This window comes from Dermacentor andersoni, chromosome 1 (genome assembly GCF_023375885.2).
Source record: "Dermacentor andersoni chromosome 1, qqDerAnde1_hic_scaffold, whole genome shotgun sequence".
NCBI lineage: Eukaryota > Metazoa > Arthropoda > Arachnida > Ixodida > Ixodidae > Dermacentor > Dermacentor andersoni.
This window is the reverse complement of record NC_092814.1, coordinates 272,052,834-272,071,147: the sequence shown is the minus strand read 5'-3', so window position 1 is coordinate 272,071,147 and position 18,314 is coordinate 272,052,834. Positions and strand designations below refer to the sequence as shown.

The following is an 18,314-nucleotide window of genomic DNA, read 5'->3' as shown; positions in this document are numbered from 1 at the left end:
AGTAAGGTGGTATTTGAGTTATATTTAGAAGTGCCTAGGCAAAACGTGCTCCTTGTCGTGTGCAGTGACCATCCCAAACCCTCCGGACTCGTGTAACCCCATTAGTTCGCCGTGTGTTTCGATTCGCCGTGTGTTTCGAGCGATCCACCAGTGTCGTCAGTGAGTGCCCTAGTACAGCGCCCGTCCGAGCTGCCTTTGTTCTGCCGAGCTGCCTGCCCGCGCTCTCGTGAAAAGTGGTACTGGGGCTTCGAATTGTAGTGTTTGGAAGACTGTTGAAGGTTGTGCTTTTGTGGAGCTGGAGTTCATCGGAAGTTCTACAGTGCTTGCGCCAGAGAAACGTCGGTGCCTCTGTACCTGTTAGACGAAGGAGCGTTTGCCAAGTCTTGAAAGGTAAGCAAGTTTGGCGCTTGCGCGCATTCTTGAAGCTTATGATTTACGTAATGAGCGTTGTGTAACTAGCTAGAGCAAAGCGCTTTCCTATCGTATGTTAGCCATGTTGCTGTGCACATTTAGCAAGCAATTTCACGAAAGCTTCCTCTGATGTTACAGCGTACTATCATTCTGCTACCCGCCTTGATTGCTATGCCTGAATGGGCACACAATTATGAAAACACATTGAAAGTTGGTGTTCGTTCGGTAGTTTCCTGGCAAGAAGTTATTCGCTATATAGGCATTCCCGCAAGTACAGTACATGTGTAATGTATACGTCGATGTATCATGGGCTTCGCGCGTTGTCACACGATTGCGATGTTTGACGCTTAAGCAGATAGAAGCTTGTATGAAGATTTTTGTATGTATATAGTTCGGTTTGGAGGTCCGCGTCGCGAGAACCTGTGTGTATTGTTTATGTTCTTGAGTGTCTTCGCGTATTTGTCTTCTATGTTAGAGCGGATGTAGGCCGATATTACAATAACGAGGTGCATTTTTAATCTAGACATTTCAATCAGACGCCGGCCTTTAAGAAAGACAGACCAACCAAATCTTAATAACGAGATGTCAGCTCTTGCAATCGTAGGTTACGGCAGTGCGTAATAATTTAAAGACTGCGATTTTGTAGCGATACTTACCCCTCGATTCTATATCACTCTTCTCGCCCACCGCTAACGGCCGGCAGCTGCAGTACGTAGCACGGGCCGGGGCGTTGGTCAGCCTACTAACGAATAGCGAAAAGGAATACCATCGCTACAAAAGCGCGGTCTTTAAATTATTACGCAAATTTTGTGCACAATGAGATGTTATAAACACACCTTGCATGTACATGAAAAAAAGGTTTACAACAGAGATGACATATATGCATGGGCACATATATATGTCAATAAAAAACTCGAGCCTCTTTCTGCCTACAGAAAAAGAAGTTATGTCTCCTCGAGGGCATGGCTGCTTGTACTAATGAACCTCTAAGGGAATGTTTTCTCTAATCCCTATTTTTGATATCTAAATGCTTATGTGGCATGTACAAACTGCTTGCATCAATTTCTCATTGGGATGAGCTGTCTAAAATTTAATTTTCAGTAATAACTGCAATAATTAATTCCTTTCACTTGTCTTCTAATGACTAAAGTTCTATGCTTCTACCTTGACAAACCTTTTGTGAAATTAGTTTGATGAGGCCCAATATACAGGGCTTTCTAAATTGAAAGTATCAGTACCTATTGAAGACTATGCTAACTATGAAAATGCTGCTTGTGTATGTGGTTTATTCACTCTGTCAGACAAAATCTTTACACCCAAGTGCAATCAGTAAATTGAAAACTGCATGTCTGCAAGGGGAAGTCAGAATTGTATTTGAAGACTATTGCATCTTGTTTGATAGTTCTCGAGCACTTGTGCGTCACTAATCGAGCACAGCTTGGCCCAATGCTCCATGAGGCTTGAAGCTTTCAATGTCTGCTAATCACTAAAACAGCACCAGATCTCACTCTGTGTCAAGGGGTGGCACACATTTGCTTAGTTCTAGGCAGATGCATGTCTTTCTTTCGCATTGAAGTTCCCAATACTTTCTAAGAAAGTCTTACGTAAAAGTACACAGCTCAGTACAATGCATGTATGGTATACGTAAGGCTGCTTTGTTCTTTAAACCGAATCAACAAGAAGCAGCGACTTCCGTTTTTGCAAACCTTACCCTACTTCCTAACCATTCCTTGATCAAACGTGTATAAAATGAATCTGTGGTGGTTGTATTCTTTCACAGGTAGACATCGGTGACGGTGTATACGTTGAAAAGGGCCTGCTGAAGAGGCTGTGCCTGGATGCTTACAACTCAGGCTTTCACTTCACGGAGGGCCTCCTTAAAGCTCCTTTTTCAATAGAAGACGTTGAAGGGAGGTCCTTCTTTGGGCGGCTGTCAAATGCCTTCCACAGAAGGATCCGTTGGATTCCAAGAAGGTCAACACCATAGTAGGTATGTGTGTCACAAAGAAGCATCTTAATATTCTTTGTGCAGTTTTCAACAAAACTCCTTTCATGGCAATTTCAGTGCTATCTTAGGGTATACTCCTTTCTTTCCTGCTAAAATAGCTATTAACCTGATTATAATAGCATATTATAATGCAAGCTTTGCCACCATAACTAGAAAATTGTCATTACTGTTGGCATATGTATTTTTGTGATAGAGGCCCTGGTCATATGAATGGACTGATAATATAATATCCTGTCTTGTGGAAAGCTAACATGTTTAGTAACAAGCTCACTTTGACAATGTCTGCCTGTTCAACTGCTTACATGTTGCTTGTATCATTTCGTGGTTCTTAAGTGCAACACAAAAGTCAACTCTTCTATGTACCTGTGCCCAAGCAAAGCTGCAGCACAGTTATGACTGGCACTTTGCCTTTCCTAAGATAATTCACACATGAAACCCATGTACTGGTCACAATACGAATATCGAAGTTCATTAAACTGAAGTTGATTTACAGCTTTTGTTTGTAGATGACAATTGGTATGATAGAGTTTGTGTCGGGCATCTGTTGGTGTTACGCACATCCATCACGCTCCCAGCTTTAATGCACTAATTCAGTCATTTCATGCATTTTTAGGACTTTGCACAAAACAGGTGGAGATGGTTAGAGCTCACAGGGTTGAAAGCTTCTCTCTTGTGCACTTCCTTTTTAAGAAACAGATGCATGGTGTGTTGCAATGTCACTGTAGCAAAACTAATCTATTGCCTTTTTCTTCTCTTTTCTAGACTACACAACGCAACATTTCAGCCTACTTCCAGGGCAGCTGGAGAACTCGTCCTCCTTACTAGCCCGGGGATATTAAATGGATGTGTTCAAGCACAAATGGAAACCTGTCTTCTTCTGTTGCATGCCACACCTAGCCACTGGGCAATCACTATTCGCCACAGACAGATAGTTGACAGGATGTTACTAGCAAGTCGTTAGGATATATAAAGGTGGTTAATAAATAGTCGCTGCAGTTTTTAGGAAGCTAATAAAAATTTTATTCTGAGATAATCAAAGCTTATTTTTGCAATATATAATTGCAAAAGTAATTACCTCTGAATAAAATTTTTATGTACTTCCTAAAAACTGTGAAGCGACTATATATTAACCACCTTTATACATGCTAACGACTTCCTAGTAACATCCTGTCAACTACCTGTGGCGAATAGTCGACAGGATGCTACTAGCAAGTTGTTAGGATGTATAAAGGTGGTCAATAAATAGTCGCTTCACAGTTGACACTTTCTACCGACATAAGATAATAAGCAGTCGGTAAGAATTCTATCGACATTTTATATCTATACTTTCAATTCAATATCGGTGGCCAATAGTCGGTAGGAGGTTACTAGGAAGTTGTTACGGTGTCTAAAGACGGTTTATAGAATGTCGATAGGTTCTAGTAACATTTGTCTAAAGACGGTTTATAAAATGTTACTAAAAATTTTTGTAAGGGTGGATATACTTGTAGACTGAGTAACAAAGAAAAACAACGTTAAGATATGCAGTTTTATGTAAGGAAAGTAAGCATTAAAGCCAAATCAAAGCAGGTGTAAGCCAGAGCCCAAGACGTCTTGCGCCTCTATCTTTCCTAAGAAACACTTATACTTTCGATTACCCCTGAGGACGTGAAACATCGATTTTATCAAGACATCTTCCTCTATGGCCTCGTCTACCTGGTTCCCTAGGGCTCAAATAAATTAGTAACTACAATTACCATCTAATTGTATACCTACGCTCTAAATACCGTGTCTCTTTTTGTAATCCGAATGATGAATAAAAAGAAGCTTGTTCGTAAACCAAACTTTATTAAATCTTTGGACGGTCTGGCGAGTGTACGTGGAAAGAGGAACATGGCGTCACGATCAATGTGGCCTTTAATCTGCAAGAGAAAAAAAACATGTAAGCATTTTAACTAGATCGCATATACATCTGCTACAACCTCCAGGAAACGAGACGAAAGAAATTTGTGCCTACTCTCGGAAAATTGCCATCATGGTGATTTTCCAGTGCTTTACACAACGCGTAAATGGTGCCCACCTTTAGCCGTGGAGGCCGACGCCCACGTGGCCCACTCCCGCCGCCTTTCCGGAAGAGGACTGTCCGAATCCGGCCTGGTTTCCGGCGGCGCCTCCCTGGAAACCAGAGGAACCCTGCTGGTGGCCAGAACCGAAGCTCTTGCTGTCGCTGGAGGAGATGCCCGAGCTGTGACTGTAGCCCTGTTTGTTGTTGTAGGCATTGACGTTCCTATGGGCAGAGCCGCCAGCGAAGGCGCCGGATCCCTGGTTGTGTCCCGCGGCGCCCTTCTGGAAGCCAGCCTGGTGTCCTCCGGCAGTAGCACCGTATCCCGACTGGAAGCCGCCGCCGACGCCGTGTCCCAGGCCAACTCCATGCCCGAGACCGGCTCCGACAAGAGCTGGGCTGCCGACTACTCCGCCACCGACAAGCCCGGGGCCTCCAAGTCCAGCGCCCGCAAGGCCGGGTCCGACGCCTGCGCCATAACCGCCCAAGCCACCCAGGACGCCACCACGGCCTTCGACGTCCTTCTTATCTTCCTTTTTCTCGTCTTTCTTGGCGGTCTCTTCGGCGAAAGCCGTGCATGCCACGAGGGCCAAGAGAGCAATGGTAGAGAAGGCCTGCGTTTCAACAAATGCTTTTAGTAATTAAATCTCTGTTACAGAGCGAAGTGTAGAAACGTCAGAAAGAATGGACGTTAAACGGCTGTTCAGGCTGATTTCTTGGCATTGTACAAGTAACTGGGAAGCGCAGTCATATAATAGCGGGGGCCTGCCCCACAAAGAAACAAAACATGTGTTTCTGTGATGTATCAAGCGTGGTTATACGACAGGGCAGTACATAGAGAAAATTTACTAACACAACTGAGATTATGTGATATTGCTTTTATGGAATTGTGCCAGCTCTTCCATTCTGCATATCAGTAGTTTCAGTGGATAGTTTCTCTTGTGAGGGAAAGCGAAAGCCGACATTGAACTACAGCTAACACGCATGTCTTGATCATTTGAGAAATTTAGAAGTACTAACTTCCATTATGCGGAAATTGACTTGACATTAGGCGGAAAATGACGGAAACGTTTTTTTTTTTTTTTGTAGAAAAAAAGAAATGTCTCCGAATGGGAGAATTGTTCTGAGATACGAAACTTTTTTTTAAGGGAGGATGTGTTTCAGAAGCTTGGAGATATCGTCCAAGGCTAGAAAATATTCATACAGGGATTGAAATTCCCGCACTGGTATATTTGCGTGCCATGACGGCGAGCACGACGAATCGTATTGGAGTGCATATAAATAAATACTGCCAAATTACAGTGGCACCAAACTTCGTTGCCGGTCGGCCTCTTTCGACATCTGAGAAACTGGCATTTCTTATCTTTCTGTTATTTCTTGCAGAAGAAATTGCTGTTATATACTGTACATGCATACAGCTTTCTCATGCTATTTTGTTTGGCGACATATGTGTGCTGCGAGCAACAACCGGCGTAAAAGAGCACCTATACCTCAATTTTTTTCGTAAGGGAGCCACGTGCCTCTAGCCGTAGTACGCCAGAAAAGTCACTCACGTTTTTTTTTTTTTTTTCACGTAAAACAATACATTTCTCTCGCTAACGGTAACGGAAAAACTACGGTAGCTTTCACATTATTACACACAGAGACAAAGTAATACCCCACAAAAGTATTGTTATATGGAAAAATCCTGCTGTACGAGCATGAACAATTCTACCCACCTTCATATTTAAACAGCGAAGTTTGGCGAGCTTCCAAATGGTTTCGACTTCGACTCTGCCTCCTGGTCGGCTTTTACTTGCGATGTGACACCGATGCGCACTGACTCGGTCTTTTATATCGTATTCTCTCTAGAAGACGAAAACACGGAAAGAAACTAACATAATAAATTTGGATACAGTGACGAACTAGATAAGCACGCTAGTGTTACAGCTGGCGCGGGCAACAACTAAAAACGCGCGTAAGAAAACCTCAGCCGTGCAGACGCTCCCCTGCTTGTAATTTTCCCTTTCCTGCTTCCCAAATTGCTTTCACAGAGGCACGGTAGCTTTTTTCAATCATTGCCCCCCTCTCTTTCTTTGCTAACGGCGGTTGTCGTCATCATTTCTGCTGGCCTCGACGTTACGGAAGCGGTAATATGTATTTTTTTTCCCACCTGCAGTGTAGCGTTTTCACAGTCATAACACACTTGAAACTGGGCGCAGTTTCTCGCAGTTTTCAGGCTAATTTTACCTAGCACAGCGACAACTCACTATCGAGCGCCTCCCTTTAAATCTTCCAATCAGCGGTACGCACGATGCGCGTAATACTCAGCCCTTAGTTGGCACCTTAAAAAAGTTACCTTCGCTATTTTTACAGCACAGGGGTTAGCGGCCGTAGTAGGTATAATACTTGTGTCGTCAAAATTCGACTGCTGCTAAACGGACCTTGGAGTTCTTTGCCAAATTAGAAATGGCTGTAGTACATTGAACCACGTCATTGCCAATTATCACAAACGATGTTACGCCATTCAACCGTATCTAGGGTAGTTTTATGTGCGGTCAGCGCCGTCGTTTTCAGTTCTGCGCCACTGAGCGGGTTTAGCCCGTCTTATTACCCCGAGTAAGGCACAGATTCACGAGAAAGATAAAGGTGCTGTTGGCAGGCGAGCATTGAAATGCATGGTGTACTTAATCTACTTTATCGCTTCCTAACCTTGAGTGTTATGAATGAAAATGGGCGCCAATATGCTATGCACAGCGGGCGACATTCTTTTTCTTTTTAAATAATCGCCCACTCCAAGAACCCTTGCGGAGAAGCAGAGGTGGCACTGTGGAGAAAAGGAAATGTTAAAAATGAAACATAAATTGCAGCGTTAATGTCCCGGAGCTTCGCTGTGAGCTAGGAGGGACGCCGTGCAGAGGGCTGCAGATCAATTGTGGCCGCCTGGGTCACCCAAGGCACGGTACAGGAGTGCTCCTGCATTCCCTATCCATCAGAACGCGCCCGCTTTGGCTGCGCATCGAAGTCGCAACTTCGTTCTTAGCAGTAGAACGCCATAATCCCTGTGTAAAATGGTATGTATGTATAGATGGCCGTATTCATAGCATTACTTACACAGTGTATACTCACAGTGCATCTGGTTAACCGCTCTGCCCTTCCTAGCTTCTCTCTCTCTCTTCTTTTCTCTCTCTCTCCGTGCATAACGAAAAGAAAAATATCATGCTTGATTTTAAGGCTAACGAAATTGCTTCCTGTAAACGAAGCAGACAATGATGACGTCATGCAAATGTATATAATATTTTTTTTTTCTTACGAAAAGAAATTCGCACATGAATTTCGCTGTCATAATTCATGCGCAATGCGTATTTTCTCATTGAGGACGCCCTAAAGTTCTGATATGGTTCCCATTGTGTTTGAGGCAAGGCTTTTCTTGGATCACTCGGTTTTCTCTTGACTAGTTAGCTGCCTTAATATGTTAGTGCCTGTGTTAACTACGCAATCCACGCAACTAGGATTACCATTGCGGTAGGAGCTTCAGCTGCTGCTGAAGTTAAGGGCATCTCGATTTTATAGTTTATCGCGATCGTCCGTAGGCTGCATACCGACGGCTCTTTCAGCAACGCATTCAGACAGCTTGATCACGTGCGTTGCAATATCGACTTCTTGTTGTTCATCTTGCGAAAAACGGGCTATAGAAAAAAAAATGAAATGACGAATGTAGTAGAACACATATCGAACACGGGCACAGCTTGACTTTCAAGAACAGTCTCTCACACATCGCTCAGCTTAACAACAATGCGTTCCGCCAGCCCCTCCACACACCCCGTGTACGATCTGATTGTGTAAGAACAAAACATCAATAAATAAACAATACGGAATCAACCAGACAATCGGAACTAAAGTTATATTTCTTGTAATATGCATCACCACAGCGTGCGTACATTTGCATATCGCGTACTTTGCGTGCATTCGAATGTTGCCCACACGAATTACTATAAGTTTAAAATTAACTTATTCAGCCCATCTTCGTGTTTTTGCAGTGTTGATGGTGGTATGAATTATGAGACATATATTCCCCCCGTAGACGATCTGCAACTTCAAGGACTCTCTCGAAGACACCTTTAAACACGCATCAAGGACACACACGTGGCTTCAACTGCGGAGCGTTGGAAGCACGGCGCAGTGTTACCTCTGCCTTGCGCACCGCAAAGGCGTTCTTGCAGATATCTGCTTAGTACAGACAGTACTGGTCTCACTAAGACGCTCACCGAGCAACACTGAATTATATGAACGTTATGGTTAAACGCAACGCTGCCCCCTCATGCAACCCTAATCAATTAAAATTGTTTCGCTCAACAAGAGTCAGCGTTGGTTGACTCAGCAGCAACTGATTTAGATCTGTTTCATTGCAGGGCTATGTAGTAGGACGTTCTGAAGCCGTAGGTGTGTGTACCAAACCTAACAGTATAGGAAAATCATAATATAATCGGATCGACCAGTCTATATATATACATATATATATATATATATATATATATATATATATATATATATATATTACGTATAATATTCGGGTGGTGCTGATTGAATGAGCGTTGCCACAATGGTTATGCTAACGTTATGCTAACGACGACGAGAACAGAGAGTTGCATGAACGAAAATGTTACTAAACGTTCTTTTCTTTTTTTCTTTAAAACGGTACAATTTGAAAGTAATAAACACCTGTAACGAAACTGGAGACGCTGCAAGAATTGTAACTGCATTGCCGTAGAAGGCACAAAACCTATTATGAAACCCATACTTTCAAAGCAAGATGTTTCTTTTACAATAAAAAATGCGATGCGTGCAATTGTTGCGTGCGCGATAAATAGGCAACAAATCCCAATTTTCGCACATGCCGTGGTTGCTCAGTGGCCATGGTGTTGGGCTGCTGAGCACGAGGTCGCGGCATCGAATTCCGGCCGCGGCGACCGCATTTCGATGGAGGCGAAATTCGAAAACACCCGTGGTACTTAGATTTAGGTGCACGTTAAAGAACCCCAGGTGGTCGAAATTACCTGACCCCTCCACTATGGCGTGCCTCATAATTCAGCAAGTGCTTTTGGCATGTAAAACCCTATAATTAAAATTCCAATTTACGCCTTTCTTTGATTAGCTTGCCTCTGTTTTTATTTCTAAACCCAAATCGACACGACATAATTCGTATTTTTTGCCTACTATATGATTATTTTCCCAGCCACAAAGCTAAACAAAATCTTGTCGTGTCTTCATCTGCTAAAAGAAGGATATAAGAATATACGATAATATGCCGGGTGTTTCAGCGAACACTTTCAAATTTTTTAAAAGGATGCCTGTGGCAGATAGCACAATTCTAGTTAATGAGGTGCCTACTCAAAGTGGCGGACGCTTCTTCCACAAACTTAAATGCATAATCGACTAATTTCTGGACATACCGGCCATAATACCGGACATACTGGACATAATCGCCACCTGGACATACCGGCATTGCTGGTAATGACCTCGCCGACGAAGCCGCCCGGTCTGCCCATCTGGAATCCCGACCAGTTCCAATCCCCATATCCAAATCCGACGCGGCAAGAAAGATTCATATCGTGGCTAAAGCTATGACACACAAATACTGGTCTTCTCCCAACCTCCCTAAGTGCCATCTTCATAGGTTGGTTCCATCCTTAAAGCTACAAGTACCAACCGAAGTTTCCCACTCTGCGGCGACAGTATTGTGGCGCCTCTGGCTCGGGGTGGCATTTACGAAGGCCCAGTCATTCCGCATCTGAATGGGGGATACGCTCTTGTGCGACTCTTGCGGAACCGCAGAAACGATTGAACACATCCTATGTATCTGTCCTCAATACGACATCGAGCGTGAAGGTCTCCAGATAGCATTGAACCAGCTGAACTCTAGACCATTTTCGGTAATGAAGATCCTTGGACCATGGCCGTACGCGTCGATGGCACAGAAAGCCACGAAAGCGCTGTTGAAATACCTCAAGTCAATAGGTCTTGGCAACCGTGTCTAGACTCGGTGGGTACCTTCAAATGTTGCTGGAACTGCTCTATCTACCATCTCTCTCTTCATCCCCATACCGCTTTCCCCAGTGCAAGGTAGCAAACCGGACGTGCGTCTGGTAAACCTCCCTGCCTTTCCTGTCTTCTATTTCTCTCTCTCTTTCTTTCTCTACTCCACGTGTTGAAATCGGCACTGACCGCCATTCCAATTAGAAATGAGGATGCGTTCATAAGAGAAACTACTATTCGCAGGCGACATACCAACATTTCTTCTCGTCGAGTAAAACCAGTTTAAAGCTTTAATTTAATATATGCGTCCATGGCCCCTGTCTCTGCCGGCCGGGTCTAGATAACGTGCGTTCCGGTCGCCCAAGGTTGCGCTGACATTGTTTGGTTTGAATCGAGCGAACTCGAGCGGCTCTAGAGACTAGGAAAAGCTTAAGCAGGCGCGAGGATAGCGCGGCACGCTTAGCTTGGGAAGCTGGCCCGAGTAACTATCCCAAGCACTGCTGCTCACGAGAGCGAAATACCTTTGTCTAATTATAATAACCCTAATATGACTACTTTCGAAATTTTCCACCATAAAAAAAAATCCGCGTGTTGAGAAAATTGCATAAACAGGCCTGGAGTGCGGCCTGATACCGGTGACCAGAACCGGTAACGCACTCTCTCACCAGAGCAGGATTGGCCACCCTGGTGCAGTACTTGGCCACAACCTCCTATATGAATACAACAATCAAACCCCGGCCCTCACACCCCAGCAGCCGCGAAGCAACTGCCCACGGCGGCGGTCAGATCTGTGACGCAGCAGAGGGTGATAAGAATTACTGGCTCCGGACAGGCCGCCATTGGAATCTGAACCTGGCAACGTTCAACGTTAGAACGTTATCTAGTGAGGCGAGGAATTAGAGAGCAGTAAATGGGATATGATAGGGCTCAGTGAGTTTAGGAGGACAAAAGAAGCATATACAGTGCTAAAAAGCGGGCACATCGTGTGCTATCAGGGCTTACCGGAGAGACGAGAACTAGGAGTCGGATTCCTGATTAATAAGGATATAGCTGGTAACATACCGGAATTCTATAGCATTAACGAGAGGGTGGCAGGTCTTGTTGTGAAACTTAATAAGAGGTACAAATTGAAGGTTGTACAGGTCTACGCGCCTACATCCAGTCATGATGACCAGGAACTCGGAAGCTTTTATGAAGACGTGGAATCGGCGATGGGTAAAGTCAAAACAAAATACACTATACTGATGGGTGACTTCAATGCCAGGGTAGGCAAGAAGCAGGCTGGAGACAAGTCAGTGGGGGAATATGGCATAGGCTCTAGGAATAGCAGGGGAGAGTTATTAGTAGAGTTTGGAGAACAGAATAACATGCGGATAATTAATACCTTCTTCCGCAAGCGGGTTAGCCGAAAGTGGACGTGATGGAGCCCAAATGGCGAGACTAGAAATGAATTATACTTCACACTCTGCGCTAACCCTGACATCATACAATATGTGGACGTGCTCGGCAAGGTGCGCTGCTGTGACCATAGGATGGTAAGAACTCGAATTAGCCTAGACTTGAGGAGGGAACGGAAGAAACTGGTACATCTCTTGAAATTGTGTGGGTTGAAGTGGATTTTCTTAACTTTAGATCTTAACCTGTTCCAGGTCGTTAACAAACCAACCCGTGGTACTAACATTCTAGACCTTATACTCACCAACACTCCCGAAACGATTGAATCCGTAATTCAACTAAACGGCTTCAGCGATCGCGATCTACTTCAGGTAAAAATCAGTGTTCCACTACGCTTTTCAGGGATCGCAAAGAAAATAATACGTGATTATAACAAAGCAAACTACACTAAAATAAACGATGGACGAAGTATTTTTCAACCGCACGCTACTTCCTTCTTTTTATAATCGCTCGGTGGAAGATAACTGGGTATGTTTCAAGAATAAAATGTCTGCTCTAATTAACAAATATATCAAGTTGATCTCGATAACAAAGGACAAAACAAATCGTTGGTTTAATAAGGCCCTACGTAAGCGCAGGAATAAAAAGACACGTCGATCTGTACAATACCGCTAAACGCGTCGATAATGCTCCTTCGTGGGAAAGATACAGGCTTTGCTTAAAAACATACTGTTCAGGGGCGTAGCCGGGGGGGGGGGGGGGCTTATGAGGCTGAAGCCCCCCCCCCCCCCAAAATTTTTTCGTGCTGTCCATGCACCGCCGACCAAAGCAACCCCCGGCGCCGGAAATCATTCTGGATTTTGTCTAGAACGTCTTTTTCACGCTCGAAAAGCCATTTCACCGCAAAAATTGCGAACTCGGGCTCGATTTCGCATCAACGCCCATGCACCGGGAGTCCCATAGCGCAAGCAGCCCCATCTGAGCACAATATTTCAAGGACGTTGTGATGGCGAACGGGCTCACAGCGGCATCTCGCTGAGACCGCGGAATCTACACTCTATCATGGAATCTACGGAGCGCGTGGATGTCAATTCCGAAACTTCATGGGTATAAAGTTCTCGTAAGCTTTTGATGTGAAAGGTGCATTGACATTCCCAAACGTGTGCTTAAGATTTTCAATTGTGGAACTTTGGAAGTTTAATGTTCCCATAAATATTTGACGCCAAAAGTTCATTAACTTTTCCGAAGTCGTACATCGGGCCATACAACGAGACAAGCCAAATCAACACACTATCAGACAAGTTGACAAAGCCCGCAGCGAGGCCCGATGAGATGAAGTGTTGTGGTGGTTCATTCGTGCCGTCATGTCGCATAAAAAAATATCATTTTTTTTCACCTACGCCAAAGCATCCAGTGAAGACACTAAAGCCAGCCAAGGTAACTACGTTCTTATTTATTTTTTCTACTTTGACATTTAATCGCGAGGACACATTGAGCCTCTTCAATTCTTGTGTTCTAGCTCAGCTACCCGCGGGCTGCCAGAGCCAGCCAGAGCGCATGCGTTTTTCTCGTGTTGCCCCAACCACCGCGCGGCGCACTTCGGTGTGCGTTCGGTTTTCGCTGGCCGAGTGCATTTCCGCCTGGCAGAGTTGTGGACGCCTTCTAGCTAGCAGACGAGAAAAAGAAACAATGGTCGCTCACGGCCATCACTGTGGGGACTCGACGGATTTCACCGCGTTCGCTTGAGCGCAACCTCTCCAGAAAGTCTTGTCTCGCCGGTGTAGGATACCGAGCCGTATGCGCATGATTCTTGGTGGACCAAGCGTCTCGTGTTTTCTTCGATATTCCTTTAATAACCACATTAGTTTCCCAAAGTAGGCATTCGATTGTGACCAACGTACTTTCCTTTGCGTTTTTTTTCATTACGGTGCCCTGTTAGGAATGGCCAGCCGGGGTGGCAACGTGCCAGCTATTTCAGCCCGCTGCATGTGCTTCGACCGACCCGCGGTGGCGGCGCCCTTCAGAGAACGAGCGAGGACGACAACGCTAACCGACCATGCGCCGTGTTTGGAGGATCGGTGACGACAGCAGGGCTGGCCACGTTTGGCGCCCCGTGCATTGTTGGTTAATTTGCCGGGTCGTCATGGTCTCTCTGCGGCAGGGGGAGCAACCCTGGCAAAAGGGTGCTTTGCGGTAGGGGGGCCCACGATTCCTCGCAGTCTGCTGTCACACGTGGCGACTACAGGAAAAAGGCAGCTCTGGAATTTAGCGGCGCCGGCTGGGGTCGGGCGTGACCAGCTGACTACGGGGACACCAGACCATGGATACCACGGCGACTGCGCTGCAAAGGTCGTCTGCCCTCGAGAGAGCACTGAAACCTGTGCGGCACATGTGTGTGAGCCCTCCTCCTCCAAAAAGGCGTGTAGTCTGCGATGACGTCGAACGGAGTGCTTATAAGCAGCGATTGTCGGCTGCTAGAGTGTGCTCGTCACCGTGCTCTGTACTCGTTGTCGTGCTCTGTGCTCGAAATGTACTCGTGAGCTGTGTGCTCGTTTGCTGAATGCTTCGTCTTGCGGGCTCCATTTGGGAGCCACGCTAGACTGTCGATGTATGTCTTGTCTAAACTGTAAATAATGTAAATAAACCCTGTTCACCTAGTTCCTCCCAAGTTCCTTTCTACGACCTTCAACTCCTTCAAATGGTGGCAGCGGCGAGATCGTCCGACAACTCCTACATCTGGTTGACAGCGGTGGGATCGTCCGACGAATCTAATAGCCACCGCCCCACAAAAGAAAAAAAAACGTTGTTGTGGCGCAGCGAGTTGTCGCATGGTGAAAGTTCTATTTTGTTATTTCTTTTGCGGGAAGTAATGGGCCATGGGACGCTTCAGCTGCAGGATACTCTTATTATATTATTGCGATAGCAATTATATGAAAACTCTAGGCGCATTCCTGCAATCGCCGTCGCCCTCATGTTCCGCATAAGGTCCAAGAGCGATAACATCGCGACCGCGCGCCGCATGCTGTGTGTGCGAGTGAAAGAGCGTGGGGGGCGGGGTGGAATGGGTGAGCCAACGATGGTGGCTCAGTCTTGTTTGCGCAAAGAAGAAAAGCGGGGAGCAAGCGCGCCACCTTCCGTCGCGCCCGATAAATCGGGGGGAGCGGATGGAATTGGGGCGTGATCTAGGATTCTGTGAATTTGTGATTGCGCAACATGTTTATTTGCCTTGTTTGACCCATTATATACCGTGACTTTTTCTTAGATACGCAGATTTATTGGAGACTTATGCGCATGTTTAGATATCTTGTTGCGAGATTTTGTGCATACGTGCAGTGAACTTTGTTTCCAGTGGCACTTTTTTGCCCTTTATGAAGCTGTATCTTCGCATTTGTATATTCCACTGCATCTTCGCATTTCTAATGCACGAGGGCGAGTCAAATGAAAGTGAGCCTACCCACCCTGCGCAATTATGGTTCTGTTCATTATCTGCAAGGCCTGCGCGTAGCACACAGGCATCTCTCATTTACAAAAGTAACACGCAGGTGTGAGGATAAATGTTATTTAATGGCCACGGCGGCCGCATTTCGATGGGGGCGAAATGCGAAAACACCCGTGTGCTTAGATTTAGGTGCACGTTAAAGAACCCCAGGTGGTCGAAATTTCCGGAGTCCCCCACTACGGCGTGCCTCATAATCAGAAAGTGGTTTTGGCACGTAAAACCCCATAATTTAATGTTATTTAATGCGCTCATACGCTGGGTTCAACATGGTTGCGTGACGTAATGGACGCTCCAGAAGTTGAGCACCGTGGTGCCGTGAGGTTTTTGACAGCTGGAGGTGTTTCCCAAAAAGAATTTAGTCACCATATGGCTGCCGTGTTCATTGAACATTGGATTTCAATGGCCACTGTGAACCGTTAGAACAAACGGTTCAAAGAAGGACGTGAAAGTAGCAAAGACGATCCCAGACCTTACCAAAGCGATCGTGCAATCACCCCTAACAGAATTGCAAAGGTTGATGAGCTGATGACACAAGAACGGAGGATAAGCATCCATGAACTTGCAGAGGGTGTGAACATCAGTCACGGTTCGGTTCACCGTCATCGTTCACGCCATAATTCATGAACATCTCGGTTATCGGCCCTTGTGTGCGCAATGGATGCCCAAGATTTTGAACTACCGCCAGAATACGGAGAAGCTCGGCGCTGCCTTTACTCATCTGATCCAGTATCACAATAAGGGTGACGATTTCTTGTATGCAATTGTGATCGGAGACGAACCATCATGCCACTACTACGAGCCTGAAACATGACGGCAAAGCTTACAACGGAAACATTCAAATTCACCGGCGGCCGTCATTTCCGCCGGGAAGGTATAGTTGACTTTTATTTTTCGATCGCCAGGGGCCATTACTGATAGAGTTTGCTAAATCTTGAGGGACTACCAATTGTTTCCGATATTGTGACACGCCAGATCGGCTGCGTCTCGCAATCAAGAACAAACTACGTGAAAAATTGACGAATGGGGTCATCTTTTCCACGACAATGCCCGTCCCCACGTCGCTGATGTGGTTAATACGAAATTGGCAAAGTTCAAGCGGGAAACGCTGCAATATCCGCCATACAGCTCAGACCTGTCGCCTTGCGACTTCCACATTTTGGGGCAACCTAAAAAAACAGCTCAAGGGAACCAGATTCGTTTTGGACGATGACGTGAAAGTCAGTTGCAGACGTTTTGAAGCAACAACCCAAGGAGCTTTATGAGACGAGAATCACGTGACTCGTTAATCAATGGGACAAATGTCTAAATGCTCAAGGAGGCTACCTTTAAATAAAGTACCCCGTTTGTCATATATAAGCATTGGCTCACTTTCATTTGACTGGACCTCGTATATTCAGCAGAACTCCTGCTTTTTATACGTGCTCTCAGTTGCGACTATAATTTCGGTGCGATTGCTCACGATACACGACCGGTGACAGCTGCTCCTGCGTAATACAGTGGAACAAATGACAGCGTCATTGAGATTTTTCACTGGCCTTTGCATATGTACAAGAATGTAAACAAAGATCTTGAATCACAAAGTTTCATTAACATATTTGTCCTCAACTTGTTCATTTCATGGCCTTCACATTTTTCACATCAGCGGCATGCACTGCTTTGCCGGTTTCGAACTGATGTAGTTCTGAAGTTCGTGTGATATTTTTTTTTTGCTTACTAAATAGACAAAAAACATGGAAGCATTGACATCAGTTATGTTCGGCACAATTTTTGGCATATACGAGTATAACATTTTATGAAAAAATACATATTTTACTTGTATTGACAGTGCGTAGCGTTCAAGAATTCGTTTGCAGCATCTTTGGAAATGGCAATGCAGTTATTATTCATGTATTTGATTGCTAGGCAAATTGTTTAAGAGAAAGCATTATCTCGGGCCCAACTCCGACGCGGGTCATTCAGATACATGTAAAACGCAGAAACGCTTTTCTGAGATAACTCCTGAATCGCATTTAAAGAAATTTGTTGCATTTGAGAGAGTAAGGTAAATTCTGGTGTCTGTTGGAAGCGGAATTTCGATTTAGGGCCCGAACTTTGTTTAAAATATTTTGAAAAATTCGGAACTCCGAAAAAATTAGAAGCACGAAGTTTACAAATTAATAGCTCTGCATCAAGAACAGATATCGCGTTTCTCTAAACGGCATCCATTACACCATTCAAAGCCGACAAATTCGACATGTCTATTTGTATCTTATGCGAATTGGTTATGTTATGTACAAGGGTTCTGCAAAAGCCGTATTTCCGTAATACTTAATTTTTTGAGACTCATGTGCAACATCAATTTTGTCCGCTGTAGATGTACTATTATGTGCAATTCGCAGAATTGTGATATCAATTTTCATTGCTGATTTACAGAGTTCTAAACTTCATTGTTTAGGTTTTTTGGAAAATTTCGATTTTTGCCACTTTTCAATAAAATATTGACGACCTAAATCGAAAATTCGAAACAAACACTCTCTAGGATTTAGGTGTTTTTTTTTTTTTAATGCAACAAACCTCATCAAATTTGGTGAAGTGGTTGCCGAGAAAAACGAATTTCCTTCTACATGTATTTAGATAGGAGCATCCGACGTAATGTTTCCTCTTAGGAGGAGGCCGAGCTGAATTGTGAACCCCCCCCCCCCCTCCCCGAACGAAATTTCTGGCTAGGCCACTGGTACTGTTCCGCCTTAGCTGCAGCTAAAAATAAATATTTCTATACAGATTTACCTTCTATCTTACATTCGAATCCGAAAAAGTTTTGGCGAGTTATATCACCTGACCGCGACTCTAACCGGATAGCCTTACATAGTGAGACAAATACTTCCCTCTCTGACAATGAATGCCCCTCTGCTTTTAATACGTATTTTTTCATCTACTTTCAGGCGCGAGGATCCTACCAATGTACC

The 18,314-nt window shown here is 44.9% G+C and overlaps 1 long non-coding RNA gene across 1 annotated transcript; it reads left to right on the top strand.

The window, feature by feature from the left end:
* The first annotated feature begins 240 nt into the window (after positions 1 to 240).
* LOC126547662 (uncharacterized) lies at positions 241 to 3,279 on the top strand. Its single transcript, XR_007602748.3, has 3 exons — positions 241 to 390; positions 2,192 to 2,401; positions 3,182 to 3,279. It is a non-coding gene; the product is annotated as an uncharacterized lncRNA (long non-coding RNA).
* The last annotated feature ends 15,035 nt before the right edge of the window (positions 3,280 to 18,314 follow it).